This window comes from Diplotaxodon limnothrissa, linkage group LG3 (genome assembly GCF_057381915.1).
Source record: "Diplotaxodon limnothrissa isolate DT_005_m linkage group LG3, D_limnothrissa_male_GT1.1, whole genome shotgun sequence".
NCBI lineage: Eukaryota > Metazoa > Chordata > Actinopteri > Cichliformes > Cichlidae > Diplotaxodon > Diplotaxodon limnothrissa.
This window is the reverse complement of record NC_140598.1, coordinates 69329249-69347799: the sequence shown is the minus strand read 5'-3', so window position 1 is coordinate 69347799 and position 18551 is coordinate 69329249. Positions and strand designations below refer to the sequence as shown.

The 18551-nt window shown below is 41.6% G+C and overlaps 1 pseudogene across 1 annotated transcript in view; it reads right to left on the bottom strand.

Moving 5' to 3' along the window:
- The window catches only part of LOC146637670 (protein NLRC3-like), a 468635-nt pseudogene that overhangs the window by 440347 nt on the left and 9737 nt on the right, over nt 1-18551 (bottom strand). The window contains exons 5-6 of the transcript XR_014905464.1: nt 18303-18479; nt 16385-16561 (exon numbers count right to left, since the gene is read on the bottom strand). The product of XR_014905464.1 is annotated as a protein NLRC3-like (transcript). The remainder of the gene's footprint in view (nt 1-16384; nt 16562-18302; nt 18480-18551) is intronic.

Genomic DNA, 18551 nt, shown 5'->3' with positions numbered 1-18551 from the left:
TTTGCATCTGTGAGCATCGTTTTTCCAGAGTTTCCTTTTCTCCCTGCAGCTCACTTGTTTTGACCTTCAGTTCATTACAGAATCCTTGCAACTTTTGATTTTTACTCTCAAAGTCCTTGATAGTGCACTTTTCTTCTGACAGTCTTTCTTGCTGTTGCTCCTTCTCTTGAAGAAGGTCTTTATTTTTTTCTTCAGCTTCATCAAGCTTTCTTTGGAGCAGGTGATTCTGTTGGTCCATGTATTGGAGATCCCACTCTAGCTTATCAATCGTGGCTTTCCTGCCTTGAAGCTGCTCGGACATTTCTTTCACTTCAGCGCTCTTTTGCTTGTTTTCTTTGATGAGGAATACAATCTGCTCTCTGGCTTGAGCAAACTTGATCCCCCAGCCCTCATTAATAATGTTGATGTCGGGCTGGCGCTGTAGTGTTTCTTCCAGGTGTTTGTTTTGTGCTTCCATTTGTAAGCACTTCTTCTCCAGGTGAACTTTTTCTTTTTCAAGTTGTTGAATTTTGTTCTGGAGATGGTTGTTTTCACTCCTACTCTCCTGTAATGCCCTTTGGGTGGATAAGAGGCCATTTGGAGAAGTTGGCCGGCCACGCAAGGAAGGAGAGGCGGCGTAATCGTTTTGTCTCGGTTGCCGTAATCTTGGATACATGCTGGCGTTTGTATCCGATGACTCTGAGAGGTTTCCGAATGTTTCTGTAGTGAACGTTTGAAAGCTGCGAACACGAAGGCTGCGAAGTAACGAACTAAAAATTGCTGTTTGTCACCCCTATTTAAGGAAAAACTTCCTTGTGACATCATCACTCCTAAGCCAATCAGGTTGTCACATGACATTCTGGAATGTGGAATGGGGATATATATATTTTTTTTAAACAGTTTTCAAATTTAACTTAATATTTAAGTGTTTCTTACTTGACCTGCTTAGTCGATTAAAAAGTTAATTGCCACGAACACCCCTAATGTTATATAACAGACCACAGAAAAAAGACAGCTTTTTTCTGCGTGACAGAGCTATAATAAATGTTTTGTTTTTTTAATGATCCTACTTTTTATAAAAGGGAACATTATTTAAAGAATATGTATTTAATTAAAAAACTCTGTATTCATCTAAAGGGTATAACAAGAAGGGTGAGCTTCCTGCTCCAAAATGAAATGACCAAAATAAATGTATTTCTCTGCAATTACAAACTCTGTGTAAACAGTCTTGGTGTCAAAATAAAGCTAACGCTGGTGAGATGTCATCAGAGCTGTAAATATTACTGCAGATGTTACTATGTCAAAGTTACTGTGACTCAAACATAGAAAAATGTCTTTTTCATTTCCCTCACCTAATTTTTCAAAGTATTTTATAGCATATAACACCTTTGAAAATATGCTTTGGTTCCCATTTAACTCCAGAACATCATAAATCAAAATATGGATATTACCTGTCCACAGATTCATGGTGACGTAACTGCTCTTTTAACTGTTTGGTGTCTTTGCTTTGTTTGGTGTTTGTAGAAATGGTTTACATGAGCTTTTAGCTGAGACTCAGAGGTTTCTGTGGACACTACTCATGTCAGCACTTATATTTCTGACCTCGTGTTATAATCGATTAAACGCGATCTCCTCCCTTTTGCCCCCATTTTTGATGGTGTGGGTACAAATGATCAGGCATGACATTCTCATAATAAATCAGATAAGATACTGCAAATAGTTAATCCTGCATTTGTGTGATTGAAAAGTGTGTGCAATGACACTGTTTTAAAGATTTAGCCTAAATCATTTTGGCGTGAATGAGCCTAAACATGATGACCGGACTAGTGACACCATATCACCTGTGACACACACACACGCACGTATGACTTTGCCAGTTTCAGCTGAAACAATTTCAGTGTTTCAAACCATGTTCCAGAGTTTTTAGGTCACCGTTCATGAGGTTTCAAGAAGAAAATGAAAGACAGATCTGAATGTTTGAAAGTCAAGACAATCTTTAGAAATTCAATAAAAGACCAAGAGAAGACTCACATGCCTAACATGCAGCCGCTGCTGGTCCAGCAGCGGCTGGTCCAGCAGCGGCTGGTCCAGCAGCGGCTGGTCCAGCACTGTTAGCAGACTGATGTTTAATAGGTTTTATTTTCAAATCATGTACACGTATGTCAAACCATATCATCAGAGTGGAGATGCCAGAAGATGTTGAAAAATGTGACTATTTTCTAAAGAAATGCTACATGTAAATGACCCCAATCGCAGAGAAGAAACACGCGTGAAGCTGCTAAATCTGAAATGTATCATAACAGAAACATGTATTGATTATTCTGTGTTGTGCTTCCATCTTCTCACATTTTACAGGCATGATGGAGCTGTTGAACCGAACGATATATTTTGCAGAATTGTCACATGCATAGTAATAAACCACGAGTTAGCTACACAGTGGCAAAGATGATAACTGTAATATAATTTATTCAGTCGCAGTCAGGCCATGAAGATCATATCTGACATAACAAACACTGTAACGCTGTCTCCTGCTCATTTAGTAAATGGTGTTTTTCTAGGTAAACACGTTACTGCTGGCTGTTCTCGTCGGGGGAGAATTATTATTTTTGGATGATTTCAGTGTAGCGGTTTGTCACTCAGTTAACCTGTGAAGGGCATTTGTTGCCATGGTCGGCACTTTACATCCATTTGCATTAAAGTGTGGGACTTTGGGATTGGTTACTGCTCACCTGCTCAGAAATTTAATAAATATTTTTGTATTTTTAGTAATATTTTTTCTTGAACTTTCGACCAATAAGGTTGAGCAGTTGTCATTTGTCATCTGTGAGTCTTTTGCATTGGCTTCCATCATACATTATTTTTGCATGACTTCATTTAGACGTCTGCTTTCTTTAAATGTCGTTTCAGAAATAATAATCTTGGTAATCACAATTGCTGAGTAGGTGGCGCCTTTTTACCCACTCAGCCGGTGGGGTGTTGTCGTCCCACTGTCAGGGAGGCTAGATCAACGTGACGTGGGAATTTCAAATTCATTTTATGGGTTCTTCAACTTAAAATCTAGGACGGGGTTGGATTTCAGTGAGCTCGGCCTCAAGGTCAAAGTCAGAGATCAGGTTTTCTGAAAATTTTGTGAATGTGACAACTCGCGAAGGCAGGTACTTAAATTGATACAAGGTCAGAGGTCAAGTTTTCTGAAGATCTTGCGTATGTGATAAGTTATGAACAAGGTGATGTAGAATTTTCATCTTGACACCACAGGTGTGTCTACTACAAATCTCGAGTGAGTTTGACTCTCAGTGGCCACGGCCTGGAAGTGCAGGCTCAGAAGTCAGGTTTCCTAAGATCTTGTAAAGGAAGTGACCCAGGACATGAGACTTATACCATAGCTGAACTAGGTGTGAAAGTTTCCATTTCCCAGAAATAAAATAACAAGCAGGAAGGTTGACCAGCTTTTACTAGTTTGTGTATCTGGTCATTTATTAACTTATCCTCCACGAAAGGGGAAAAATCTTTCAGTCTGACTTTTTGGGGATGTGTGTCCACTACAGAGGACATACATGAACAGGCTGGGTCTCAGGAGGATATGGTAACAGCTGTTTATCCATTTAGATGCTGTGGTGTGTCTTACATCACGTGGATCCACTGTTGTTAGACTAACAGTGGCTGGTTGGAAAATCTAAATGTACTGCGCAGCCATATTGTGAGTGTCAGCAAAAAAAAAAGTTTTTGTTTGCTTTCTCAAATGCTTCCTGTTGTTATGTAGGTTTGTGGTTTTACTTATTTATTGCTATACAGTAATTGTTTTCCATTTACAGTCTCTTTGTTTATTGTGTTTTAAAAAGTGGTCTGTCAATATTGAATTATTATTATGATCAGGAAAAAACAGGCATGCTGGCCAAATTCCTAATTCTGTATTCGCAAACAAAAATTAGTTGTGGAGCCAAAACTTGTCAGGGTGATGGTAAATGTGAAAATCAAAACAGCAGGGATTTATAAAAACAAACAAACACCAGAACGACTGCAGGTGTGCAGGGTAAGTTGCGTTATTTCAGGGTCTAGTTAGCCCTACTGCAGAGGAGCCCACGTAAAGTGGCAGATCATTTCAAATGTCAGCTCAACAAACATCAGCAAACACACAAACTGTGTGTTGCTAGCTAAAGGTCCAGCTGCTGTAGTTCACAGCGAGAGAAAAGAAAGAGAGCTAACTTCACTCTGAGATGGAGAAAGATAAGAAAGATAGGAGAGGAAGAAGAGAGGAAGAAGGTAAAGACTGCTCAGTGGTGTTTGATGAACTGGAAATGTAGAACTTGCATGCAAGTCCTCATGTTTTAAAATCAGATATTGGTTCTGTGCATGTAACAGTGTGTGCAAATCAAACTGAGGTAGACTAATTGTGTTATTTAAGGCTTGCTTAAGGCTTGCATTGAACTCCTCTGCAGTTTAGTGCAGGATAAACAGGTTAGTTTGCTGCACTGTGATGGAAAGAGTAAAGACCAGTCTGTGACTGGTGCACAGTGGCCGTGGTTTCATGCTCACAGTCAGCTTACATCAAGAGTAGGAGGGATTCATATGATTTTTGCTGATGATGCTGAGATTCATTGACTGAATTTTCCCTTCATACCAACTTTAAAGTGTCTAATGTGTTTACTGAACCATGGAAATGAAACATCTGCTCACATCTGGTTGAATTCAGGTGTACATCCACAGAGAGCAGCAGGTCAGCTGATCACAGCTGGCACACTAAGAAAATCTACTGGAGCTCTCAATAGAAATTATTGTGAGTTGTGATTCTTTTCCACTACGACCAATTTTAGGGTCCCCCCACCTGCTGAACCCCACTTTAACCCTCGACTGCACAAATATTCTTGTTTAGAGGCAAAGTCAAGCTGTACAACGTAGACAACAGAAAATAGAAATGTATGTTTTATTTTTCCTTCTTATTCTTATAATTAGAAAAAAAGTTAGAGTAAAGTTTGTGTTCCCATCTACTAATATTATTGTATCCTTGTGTTAATACAGCACACGGCTCCTCCAAAGAGCTCCTTTTACGTTCTTAGCTTCAGTGCATTTCAGAGCTGGTACTTTCTACTTTTACTTGAGTAAAGAGGTTGAAACAGTACTTCAACTGTTTACTTGAGTATTTTTCAACAGTAGTATTTGTATTTCTACTTAAGTACAGAATGACTGTACTATTGCCAACTCTGCCTCTTAGCGAGCATCTGCACAGCCAGTATCCTCACACAAACCCAGAGTGAACATATTCCAACCTCAGCAAAGCAGGAAGAGCCTGATCTTGATTCAAAAGACACCTTGTGTAACTAAGTGGTTCTGACAAAAGTGCATTATTGTGTAGATCCGGGGTCTCAAACTCGTGGCCCGTGGGCCATTTGCGGCCCACGTCACTTCTACTTGCGGCCCGCATATTGATGTGAAGAAATTTTTTTTTTTAATTATTATACGAAAAATGATTTAATACGACGGCAGAGTGTTACAGGCATGGCCCTTTAAGACTGTGGCCTCATGGGTGGTGTAGTCCGTGCAGCAGGGAGAACGTGTGGGACCGCCCCTCCCGCTGTGTGAGTGTGAGGGAGGGAGAAAAAGGAAAGTCGAAAAGTACGAGCTGTCACCGAGCAGAAACGGGAGCTGGAAGCATGTAAATATAATAATAACCACTGCAGCCAAACAGAGAGCCTGACGAGCCCAGCTGTAAGTAAGCTGTTAAGACTCGACTGTACACTGTGTTCCTGTTTTCCTCCGAAACAATAAAGTTCTGCTGGAGCAGCCTTTCAACGCCTCACTCTGTCTCTCGCTAGCAAAGTTGACCCAGACAGTGAAGCTAGTTCGCGGCTACGAGCCCCACACGGACCCCACGTATTAGCCAGAGTTTACTTACCACGATTCAGAGCCGCCGACCTGACCGAGGTAACGAGAGTGCAAACGTGTTGAGGGCTGTGTTAGTTCAGCGACAGATTTATTTGGAAAGAAAACTATTTTCACTTGCAGTCAAAAACTAATGTTACGTCTGCGTTTCTATTTTGTTAAATACAAACAAAATTGTAGCAAAAGTGCTTCATGTGTTTGACCAGAAAGAGCTGTTTATTTGGTGGTTCAATGAAACTACTGTACTACACTGTACTGCTGAGTGACTGTCTGCTGCTGTCAAATGCATTTCATTGCAATGTTGACCCTGTGCTAACTTTTGTACTGAAACTGGCTGTATCTATGATTTTGAATGTGCAATGATTGTGTCACTGTGTTTGCTTATGTAGTTATAGCTTTGCTTTAAGCTACTTCTGTCTATGATCATTTCTAACAGGTTTAATTATGACTACACACACAATTATGACTTTTTTTGTTTTACTGACATAATTGTGCTTTGCTGAGTACTGTATTTAAAATGCAAAATATATGCAAAATGAAAAACAACAACAACACATCAACACTGATTCAAATTATTGGGCACTACAAACCCACTCGGGGAAACCATTTATTTATGCACCCTATGATTTCCTCTCGTTTTCCATATTGTATGGGCTCAAGTGTCAACATGTACAATCAGATCATGTCCTCATAAAGTCAGGCTGTGAAAATAACAGAAAGCTTGTCCAGTGGCATCGCTGTCACACCCGCAGAGATGTTGACAGCTTTGTTCATCTTTGTTTTCTTCAATGACTTTCCAAGAATACCAAATACTTCACAGCTACTTCCAAGAGACACCATTTGTTCAGCCTGTGATTATGATGTCAGTTTACATTTCAAAGTTTCAATCTCTAATTCTAATAATCTTAACTTGCATCAAAACTTTTAAAAAAAATAGTTTTTTGTGCTTGAGGTTAGGATCACGTCAAAAGGACCAAATACAAACACACAGGGTTTAATTCCAACCCCGATCGTTTCCTTAAAACAATTCAGTTTGTCTTTGTTTTAATTAAGTCTCCTGAACACTGCGTCTGTTCCATTTACGGCGGTCTCTAAGAGAATCTAAGAGCGACATTGTTCAGCTGTTTGACTGAACAATACATTCTATCAGTAGTCAAATTTAAGAGCTTTTAGTGGGCTACATAAATCTGAGTTAATGGTATCAATGTGCTTCAGAAGGCTGCATATCCATCTCAATATTTCACAACTGCTCATGACTGTCCTCTCAAAGCGGAAGAATACATCATAATGAGACCTACTTTCATTCCAGGCTCCATTTTTTTGTTTTCAAACACTGGGTTTGTCTTTTCTGGAAAAAAAAAGTGACGCTGCTCTCAGCATCTCAGTCTGTGTGTGAGTGTCAGTCTCTGAGAGAGTGACAGCTGAAGAAAGAATGGAAATACAAAACAGCAAAAGCAATAACTGAGAACGCTAGCAATGAGCGAGGGAGAGGATGAAGACGCGGGCGAGTCGACAGCAGGACTCTGGGTAATGAGAGTGCAGCATTAGTCATGAAGCGAACCGATAGAGAGCTTAAGGGGATGAAGGGAGGGAGACGGTGAAGACAGCAGGAGCTGAAGCCAGTACAATGCAGACGGAGAGGAAGAGGTGCTTCTCACGCGTGGGAGTTGTATTCCTTCCCGCACAAAACATCATATACTTTTCTCTTTTGCTTGATTGTGACACTCAGGAGGAGCAAATGCACATCACTCCAAACAGGCTTCCTGCACTTGTTATGGCCCCGAGTGGAACTGCTGGTTGCACTGATAGGCACTGAATCAACATCAGTGTCTTTTAAAGTGCTAGATTTCCTGTCTTACTGTTTTCCTGTCTTCTGCTGCTCGCTCTCCGTCTGTAATAACCAATCTCTGTGAAGTGTTTTTCCCCTCTGAGATGCCCTGCCTAAGGGCACTTTGACAGTAAAGGTGGGTTGTGTAGATATAACAGTGCTAGAGTTCTCTTTGTGCTCTGGCAGAATTTATATTTATGTGTCTCGCTATAAATGGCCATGTGCAGGACTTTTAGAGATTTTCTGAAATGCTGAAACTCTAATTCGTATTCTCTGAACCAAATGCTCAGTGGCCTGGAGACATTCATTTACTCAATCACTCCCTTGGCAAAACCTTAAACAGGTTCCACACACGCAATTTGCAAATCTCATTTATTCTTTTTCCAAAATTCTAAACACATTCCCACTGAAGCACATTTTTGCACCATGATGCGTAATGCTAACCAGAGATGGCATAAGTTGAGCGCAGATGTCACTGGTTACAATGAATACAACATTCGGTCACACTGGTTACTAATAATAAGGAGCTGTGGCTCTATTATTATAAATAAGACAATTGCCAGACTGGATCCTAAAGCTAGTTTATTGACGAGGCAGCATTAAAACTGTAATTTAGTCATATGAGTGGACAGTAAAAGGTTTTTTTTAAAAAAAGGGGGAAAAAATAGGTAGAAAGTGTGGTTGACGCTTGTCTTGAATGGACAGCTAGAAGATAACATTGTCAAGTCTAATTCTCATTTGGTTTCAGTCTGCAAACACACACACATGTGTAGTACTTAACTGACAAATAAGCCCTGGACAACTAAGCTTGCCATGCCATGCATGGTGAGAACATTTACATGTAGACTAAAAAATGCATATACAAGCACCTACCAGCATTTCACTTTCAACTCAGACTTGGTGATGATTCAATTTACAAATCCATAGTGAAACTTTGTGATTCCTTTACAGGAATAAAAATGCTTCACCAAACTGTGCATGTTTACCATTTCTTAATGTCAAAGCTTTGAGGTATTTTTGAAACCTAATCATCTTTGGGGCGATATACATATGCTTAGGGCTAAGTTATTGTCTTTGGATATAGTGCAGGTGAAGGATTTTATCATGTAAAGCCGACACTAAAGCATTCCTTAACCTGAGGGACTTTTATTTTTGAAAAGCTAGCATCTAAGGATTCCAGTCATTTAGTGTTTAGGGAACTTTTCCTATTTTAACCTGATATTAATTGATTTATTTTAATCTGATATTGTTCTGTGGGCTTTTATTTTGAAACTCACCCCTGGGGGAGTGAGGCTCTGTTTTGAGCTTCCTGTAAAGGGTTAAACTCTGACCTGGGTCATGCTGCTGCTCCAGACTTCCTGCTGATCCCTCAGAACAGGCGGAGTCTGGACTCAGCTGAGTCCGCACCACAGGCTCCTCCCCTTGACCTCTGACCTCCAGCTGGCTCAGTGACTGCTGTGGAACGGGAACACCCTCCACCTCAAACTCGCTGAAGACAAACATCGGAGCGTTTCAAAAACAGACTTCATGAAAACAGCAGCATCATCATTGTCATGTGTAACCCTCACCTTTCAAGGGTGACCGTGGTGTTGCTAGGATACAGGATGAAGGTGTTCTGCTCTCCACCTGCTGTCTGCAGCACCTGAACATCACAGTCAGTCAGACTCTGCCCACATTTCAGCCACCACAACCTCATTAACCAATTACTCAAACTTCAAGCTTTGGCCATCTCGACATGAAGAAGCCACACCCACCACCATCACAGATTGTAATGGTTGAGATTTACAGTAAACAAAAAAAACAAAAAAAAATACTCAATATTGATATTCATTGATCCGGCAGCCTGGTCCTTACCTCTTCCTCCTCCAGCACACACTCCAGACTCTGAGGGTGGAAACCCTCCTCTTCTTCCTCCTCCTCCTCCTCCTCCCCCCCCCCTGGCTGTTGTTGGGACTCGGAGAGAAGTTGCAGCAGAAGGTCAAAGGGTTAATCGGCTTCGCCCACCGACTGCCCACTTGACAAGGCTCGCTCTCCGATTGGATGGTGGAGGAGGCTCCGCCCTGTCCTTGCTGAACACACACACACACACACACACACTCTATAGCGTGGTCGATCATTATCTGCGAGCAGATTGATGAGCTGAGGGTTAGAGGCCGGAGACTGACCAGCTTCTTGAACCACAGGGGGAGCTTCCCGTTGGTCTGAAGCAGCGGAGCGTCTGAAACAAACAAGTTCGATCAGGACAGAAAAGACTCATCGTTTTGGTTCTGGCTGATTCACAGAGACACTGGAACTTTAGCACAGATGCTTCCTCCGGGCTGGCAGGGCTCAGTCTAACGTCTGAAGCCGTGAATCACCACAGTGAAGCTGTGAACTCCTGTGTGAGCCTGAGGGAGCACTTTCAGCTCCCGAAACAGACCTGCAGCTTTCAGCGAGTAAAAGAAGACGCTCACAGATATGACTCACAGCAGGAAGTAGCGAGCCCGCGCACGTGTCATCAGGAATCCCCTGACCGATGTGGGATCTGCACCAATCTTTGGACCGTCTCAGGTTTTACGCTTTCACTTTCAGACTTGACCTGACGACAGGCAGCAGAGATGCTGAGGATAAGGGGAGGACTGAGGCCCACTACAATGACAACCATACACAGCAGGTGTGGAAGGGTCTGCACCCACTTTAAGGCCAGCAACACCACGACGTCAGAGGCTGTGCTTGTGGAGTAAATGGCCTGGTAAATGGCCTGCATTTGTATAGCGCTTTTCTAGTCCCTAAGGACCCCAAAGCGCTTCACACTACATTCAGTCATTCACCCATTCACACACACATTCACACACTGGCGATGGCAAGCTACATTATAGCCACAGCTGCCCTGGGGCGCACTGACAGAGGCGAGGCTGCCGGACACTGGGGCCCTCTGACCACCACCAGTAGGCAAACACAGGGTTAGTATCTTGCCCAAGGATATTTGGCATGCAGCCAGGAGGCAGCCAGGAGGCAGCCAGGATCGAACCACCGACCTTCTGATTAGTGGCTGACCTGCTCTGCCACCTGAGCTACAGCCACCCAGAGTAGCAGGACAGTTTGTCCACCTCAAAGCGTGTGAAGAGAGAAGCTGCAGCTGGAACACCGGAGTGCAGCAGCTCTGCTCACCTGGTGCAGGAGCGCGAGGCGAGCATCATCGTGTCCCGCCTCCATTGTTACAGCGCTCCACACGAACCTCGCCCAACAAAAAGAACAGGGGCGCAGTGCTAGGCTCAGAGGCGGAGCCAGACATTTGAAACACGCGGGGCTTAGCCCTAAAGGGTCGTATGCATGTGGGATTTTTTTTTTGGGGGGGGTAGAAATGACTGAAAGATTAATAGGCTCTGTTTTGAGTTTTGTTCAAAAAAAAAGAATGACTTCATATAGGGAAAAATATATATCACATGTGCAGGACACCTTAAACTAGTTATTTAATTAAGCAGCAAGGCAGAACAAGGTCAGGGCTGTATCAAGACACGAGGACTAAACCCCAATTCAACCAGACCCAGAACCAAAACAGGACTACAACAGTTCAAAAATCACAAAATCAGGACTACTTGGGACTTAACCAAGACAGAATCAGAACTAGATGATAGTAGCACTAAAAATCATCATAGACCTGCACTACACTTGTTTTTTAATTCTACCAAAGTACAATATTTAGACTGAGAAAAGTTTATATAATCATTTAGCCTTGTTGTGCAAACAAGCCTGCAGAACTTAATAAATGTAGAATTTGAAAAGTAACAAACCTAAAAAGAAACACTGGGTACGAGATACATGAGGACCTATGATACAGTGATACTTTTGCTAAACAACCATTTGACTAACATGTCTGTCTCACCTGCTCTTGTTCATCTCTGTTCCTCTCTCTCCCTCTTTGTGCTGACAATCATCAAATATACAGATATTTACAAACTCTTCAGATAAAAACACTTTTTTAATTGTAACATCAAATCAGACTAAATGTTTATTTTTTTAGATTGATAAATATAAAAAACGTATTTGTTAACTTTAAGAGTGAAGAGAGAAACTGTCTGTATTTCCTAATTGTAAATGGCACCAAATTGTATTCAAACTGAGCCACACTTATGGAGCTCCACAGTTCTTTTCCTGGTGTTTTGGTTGACATCTCTTGATTTTCACATGTCACAGAAACAGGCTCTGTGTTTTGCCTTATATGCATCCACAGCTGTGCCACCAACTTACTCACATGGACTCTACTAACCTATCAGAAGCTTCTTCAGCTCAGAATGGAATCGTCTGGAGTTTCTTATTAATTAACAATAAACTTAGTGTACATGTGCTCCTACATTTGATCAAAGTGATTAAAATAGACAGCTCCCTCTTTTAATTCTGACATTTAACTAATTCCAAAGATATTTCAACATTTATCTAAAACAAAAGTTTACTCTAAATTGATGTTTTGAATTGATCGTCTGGCTGAGTGGTGCGACACAAACAACCTGCTGCTTAACACCGAGAAGACCAAGGAGCTCATCGTGGACTACAGGAGGAATGCTGACCCACATCCACCCATCCACATTAAGGGGACGGCTGTGGAGCGTGTGAGCAGCTTCAAGTTCCTGGGAGTCCACATCTCCGAGGATCTTACCTGGACGACCAACTGCTCCAAGCTGGTCAAGAAGGCTCACCAGCGCCTCTTCTTCTTGAGGACTCTGAGGAACAACCACCTGTCCTCAGACATCCTGGTGAACTTCTATCGTTGCACCATCGAGAGCATCCTGACCAACTGTATAACAGTCTGGTACGGGAACTGCTCTGCCTCGGACCGGAAGGCGTTGCAGAGGGTCGTGAAAACTGCCCAGCGCATCGCCGGAGCACCACTTCCTGCCATAAAAGACATCTACAGGAAGCGGTGTCTGAAAAGGGCTGGGAAAATCATCAAAGACCCCAGTCACCCATCACATGGACTCTTCACCCTCCTGCCCTCTGGGAGGCGCCACAGGAGCCTCCGGACTAAGACCACCAAGTACCGGAACAGCTTCTTCCCCACAGCTGTCAGACTCCTGAACTCTGCCTCCTGACATCTGACCCACGTTAACACATGGACTGAACATACACACACCCACAATGGACAACTGTACCCTCAAACACACAATAACATGGACTGAACCACCACTCACAACCACCAGCACTTTATATAGCCTCTGTAGAATTATCCACATATCTCACTTATCTTAACTGCACTACTGTATAGCTCTGTGTAAATAATCATTCTGTAAAATACGATAATTTTTAATCCTACAACTGTTTACAACTTGCATAGTTCCCATTTCTGTATAGCTGTGTATCTCAGGTTTCTGTAAAGTTATTTATTTCATATTCTGTATAGTTTTTCAGATTTATATCCTGTTCATAGCTTGTACTCACTACAGCCTGTACATACTTATAGTTATGAATATTCACAACATACTTCATACCGTGTACATTATAACATAATAGACCCATTTCTGTAATATACTCACATATCTATATTATTGCTAATATATATTGTAATATATCTATATCACTAAAGCACTTCTGGATGGATGCAAACTGCATTTCGTTGCCCTGTACCTGTGCATGTGCAATGACAATAAAGTTGAATTCTATTCTATTCTATGTTTAACAGTAAAAAAAGTTTTTATGTTTTCTCCATAAAATGTAAATATCTGTTATCTGTCTGATAACTGAGCGGATCTCCTGCTGAATTGTCTTAATGGACTTCTCTCTGGGTGCACTGGGTGGCACATGAGAACTCAGTTAACATGCATTATTTATTAGTCAAACAATAGTCAGTTGAGTGTAATGACAGATGCTCATTTAACCAAATTACATAATCTGTTGTAAAGACTCTTCTAAAGTACAAATTTCATGTCATTTTATTGCAAAAAACCAAAACAAAAAAACTAATCCACTGCAAACATACAAATTCAGATCTGTGTTGACAAATCAGCCAACCAACCCAAAGTCTGCACCATTCAACTCCTGTCAATAAGTGTAAGTAAACAGATCTGTCCAGATGCCTTAGAGCAGGGGTAGGCAACCTTTCTGATGATGAGTGCATCTAAAATGTCCTCAGAAGTCAGTGTGCCATATGATTGTATTAGCAATACAGGGAGTGCAGAATTATTAGGCAAATGAGTATTTTGTCCACATCATCCTCTTCATGCATGTTGTCTTACTCCAAGCTGTATAGGCTCAAAAGCCTACTACCAATTAAACATATTAGGTGATGTGCATCTCTGTAATGAGAAGGGGTGTGGTCTAATGACATCAACACCCTATATCAGGTGTGCATAATTATTAGGCAACTTCCTTTCCTTTGGCAAAATGGGTCAAAAGAAGGACTTGACAGGCTCAGAAAAGTCAAAAATAGTGAGATATCTTGCAGAGGGATGCAGCAGTCTCAAAATTGCAAAGCTTCTGAAGCGTGATCATCGAACAATCAAGCGTTTCATTCAAAATAGTCAACAGGGTCGCAAGAAGCGTGTGGAAAAACCAAGACACAAAATAACTGCCCATGAACTGAGAAAAGTCAAGCGTGCAGCTGCCAAGATGCCACTTGCCACCAGTTTGGCCATATTTCAGAGCTGCAACATCACTGGAGTGCCCAAAAGCACAAGGTGTGTAATACTCTGAGACATGGCCTGCAGGGTGTTTGACAAACAAAAATACATAGTTTATCAAAATAATTCATATAGACCCAATCTGAGTAATTTTCAGTTTGCCAGAGAGGGGAAGACATGAGGCAAAGGGCTGCGGGTCAGATTCAAACCCGGGGTGGCTGCTTTACGCCATATGGTCGGCTGATCAGATGGCGAACTAAACCGGCTCCCACCAATAAAGTGCCTTACTTTTAAATATTACCCCTCTTCTTCCCTTCCTGCCCTGTGTTTCTTACATCTTTCACCAGTAAAGTTATTTCTCACTCTTTCCTCTCCCAGACACACTGTGTGAAAGTGCACAGAAACCGTTTGAGTGATTTTTGATATTTGTTGAGCTGTTAGATATGTTGAAATTACATGCTACAGTGTTTTACTCCCTTTATGCATGCTGCTTTTCTGCAGCGCTTGCTGAAGTACCACAGCAACAATTTTGGGACATCTGCACTTTTTCTAGCTCGCTTAAAACCCCTCAGTATAGCCCTATAAATGATATGTAAATATACTGTATGGTTGTGCCTGTGATAATCTTTTATGTGTTATTGTTCTCTCCATTTAGCTTAATGTTTGATGGCACACAGTGATGTGCAACAACAACAACAACAACAACTCAAATGAAACTAAAGTAGAGAGCATTTTTGACAATGTAAGGAGCAAAAAGTACACATACGTTAAAAATATATGTAGGATAAACAACAACAACAACAACAACAACAACAACAACAACAACAACAGTATTCAATAATCAAGTAACTCTAATAAAGTAAGCAAAGACGTATTTGTACTTTGTCAAAGATTTGGGACTTTGTGGGAAAACTTTCAGGGCTTAACCCCAATAAGACGTGATGCTGGGAAAGGCAGATGTTAGTTTGCTGTTCCTACTGTTTACCCTGACAATTAAATATTTTCTCTCACCTGTTATAAATAAGACAATTGCCAGACTGGATCCTAAAGCTAGTTTATTGACGAGGCAGCATTAAAACTGTAATTTAGTCATATGAGTGGACAGTAAAAGTTTTTTTTTTTAAAAAGGGGGAAAAAAATAGGTAGAAAGTGTGGTTCACGCTTGTCTTGAATGGACGGCTAGAAGATAACATTGTCAAGTCTAATTCTCATTTGGTTTCAGTCTGCAAACACACACATGTGTAGTACTTAACTGACAAATAAGCCCTGGACAACTAAGCTTGCCATGCCATGCATGGTGAGAACATTTACATGTAGACTAAAAAATGCATATACAAGCACCTACCAGCATTTCACTTTCAACTCAGACTTGGTGATGATTCAATTTACAAATCCATAGTGAAACTTTGTGATTCCTTTACAGGAATAAAAATGCTTCACCAAACTGTGCATGTTTACCATTTCTTAATGTCAAAGCTTTGAGGTATTTTTGAAACCTAATCATCTTTGGGGCGATATACATATATACACAGCTCTCTCTCTCTCAGTGTACTTCAAGAACAGTTTACCTTCAAAAATCTGTTTCCTGCATTATTCACTGCTTATTACGCACCAGTCTGCTGTTGTGTTCACTGCTGTCGGCCTCCCAAAACAAAGCCTAATTTCTGCTGTTCAATACTGAAGAAATTTAAACCTTTTAAAATGATGACAGATTACAAACTCTCAGCTGTGTCTGTAATCAAACCTCTGTAACTTTGCTTCACTTCAGCAGCATCAGCTCATGTTCACATGTTGATTCATGGTTTGCTTCAGTTTTTGATAGACTGCAGAAGATTTTGAAGGTTAATCAGGGTCCCCTCTCTCTGAATCAGGAAAGGTGGGCAGGCCGCGTGTGGGCCGCGGGCCATACGTTGAGTCTCACTGTTTGAAATGTGAATATTGTTCTGCTGCAGTCAATGGACTAAACCAGAGAAGAAGAAAACAGACTTTACCATGAAGATCCTCAGTGTGGATCAGTATAATATCAGCCTGATGTCTGCAGTTTAGTGTCAGCACAACTTTCACATCATATTCATCTCAGCACAACTAAAACATGCTGACTGACCTCAGAGTTTCAAGTCCACATCCTGGACTCTCCAGAAAACCACACAGATGCTTCACTCCTGAATCCTGCAGGTTGTCGCTGTAGGTCAAGTCAAGCTCTCTCAGATGGGAGGGGTTGGACTTCAGTGCTGCTGCCAGATAATCACAGCTGATCTCTGACAAACCACAGCTCCTCAATCTGTATAAAGAATGAAAGATGTAAGTTTATTAGACAAAGTGTGAGCTTGAAATTATTCAGTGTTTCATCATCTGTTCAGAGCTGAAGAAGGTTCAGAATGTAGAAGTTTAGAAAATGGAAACTCCAAACAGCTGAAGCCAACAGGAAGCAGCTTCAAACAAACACAACAAGAGAAAAAACTCTGAATGTTTCCCATTAAAGTCGTACATTTCTCATAAAAACAGGACAAAGACTTGAAAAAGTCGTGTTTTTCCTTCCAGGAACCACAAGGCTTCACTTTTAAAGGTGAAGTGTGAAAGAAATGGACATATTTGAAGTCCAACACCTTTTTCCAGTCACATTATTAAAGCAGACAAACTACAAGCTCATTTTCATTCCAACAAGTCATCTTCTGACCTGGACTAACAACACTGGTCTCTATGTGCAGCTGGCTGTGAGACCAGTGCTCAGGGAGCGTCTACAAAGTGCAACACTGAAAGAACATCACACACTAATTTGCTTCCATCATCCAACCTGAAGAGGAAACAGAGACGCTTCCCCTTCAAAGTAAAAGCTGCTCCTTTTGGACACAGTATCAAAGAAAGTCTACAGTATAACATAGAAAAGACAGAACAAAGTTTTGGTTGTTTTTAAATTGTGCAGAAATGAAACTACACTAAGCTCAATTATGTGACAGACATTTCATCCCATGTCAGTTTGGCCTCATCCTGGGCCGGATTATCCAGCACACACTCTGACCACAGGCCCAGGGGCCACGCACAGCTGGGCTCCATCCAAGAGACAGGAAACAAACCAACACAATAAAAAGCACCATGTGATCTTCTTACATCTTCAAGACAAACATAGTAAAAACATGAGCATATTTGTTTCCTGATAAAATGATGTGACAGGTAGAACAGAGTAAAGTGGTGGTGTTACAGCCTTTCTCCCCTCTGCTGCCGAGGCTGTTAGTCTCTCCCAAACTCAGCTACAGGACTTCCAAATGAATGAAAGCAGCAGAAGTGGCTTTACAAATGAAAGAGGAAGAGGAGAAGAAGAGGAGAGGGAGGCCACCCTGACCATCACTCCAGCTGAAAACATCACACTTCCATTAAAGTTGGTGAGAAAATGTTGAGCAGGATGAGCTGCTGGCTAATCTGGAGGCTGTAGCAGCAGCTCACAGTCACAGTGGATTTCCACTCATGAAAAAGCTCTGGCTGCTTCATTTCTCATCTCATATCAGAGACTTTAATGCTTCACTGAAGCTGTACTGTGATGCTTCCATATCCCAGTGAGGCCTCCATAATGATTTCAGCTGTTCTGTACACACACTGTGTGCCCTGTATGGCTCAAAGTCTCTGCAGCCTGTTTTTATCTGCTATCATCAGATCTTCATCATCCTCATTCACATCCCTCACACACTCTACAGCCTCATCAGCACTGACTTCATCTTCACTGACTGATGGAGCACAACATGAACCTGTGGAGGCTGAAACACTGTCCTGTCAAACATCTCCCCGTCACCACTCCACTTCTGTCAGCCTTTAAATGAACCCTGCTCAAGTCTGTCACTTCTGTTTGGAGCCAAAAGGAAAAACTGTTGTTCAGTCGTTTGGAAAGACAACATTTCTGAAAGCACTCAAACTTCTTCACATTTGTCTTCAGACACATCCTGAACATTTAGGAACTAAAGAAAGTTTCAAACATCAATCAAAGACCTGAAATATAGAAAAACAACAACAGCCGCAGTCAGTGAACTCACCTCAGAGTCTCCAGTCGACAGTTTGGACTCTCCAGTCCAGCACACAGAAGCTTCAATGCTGAATCCTGCAGCTTGTAGTTGTTACTCATGTCCAGCTCTGTCAGATGGGAGGGGTTGGACTTCAGAGCTGAGGCCACAACTTCAAAGTGAGACTCTGAGAGTCGACACTGAGTCAGTCTGTGATGATAGAAAATATAAAATGTGTTATTATAAAAGCAGAAAATCTGCATTATAAACACAGACTGAATG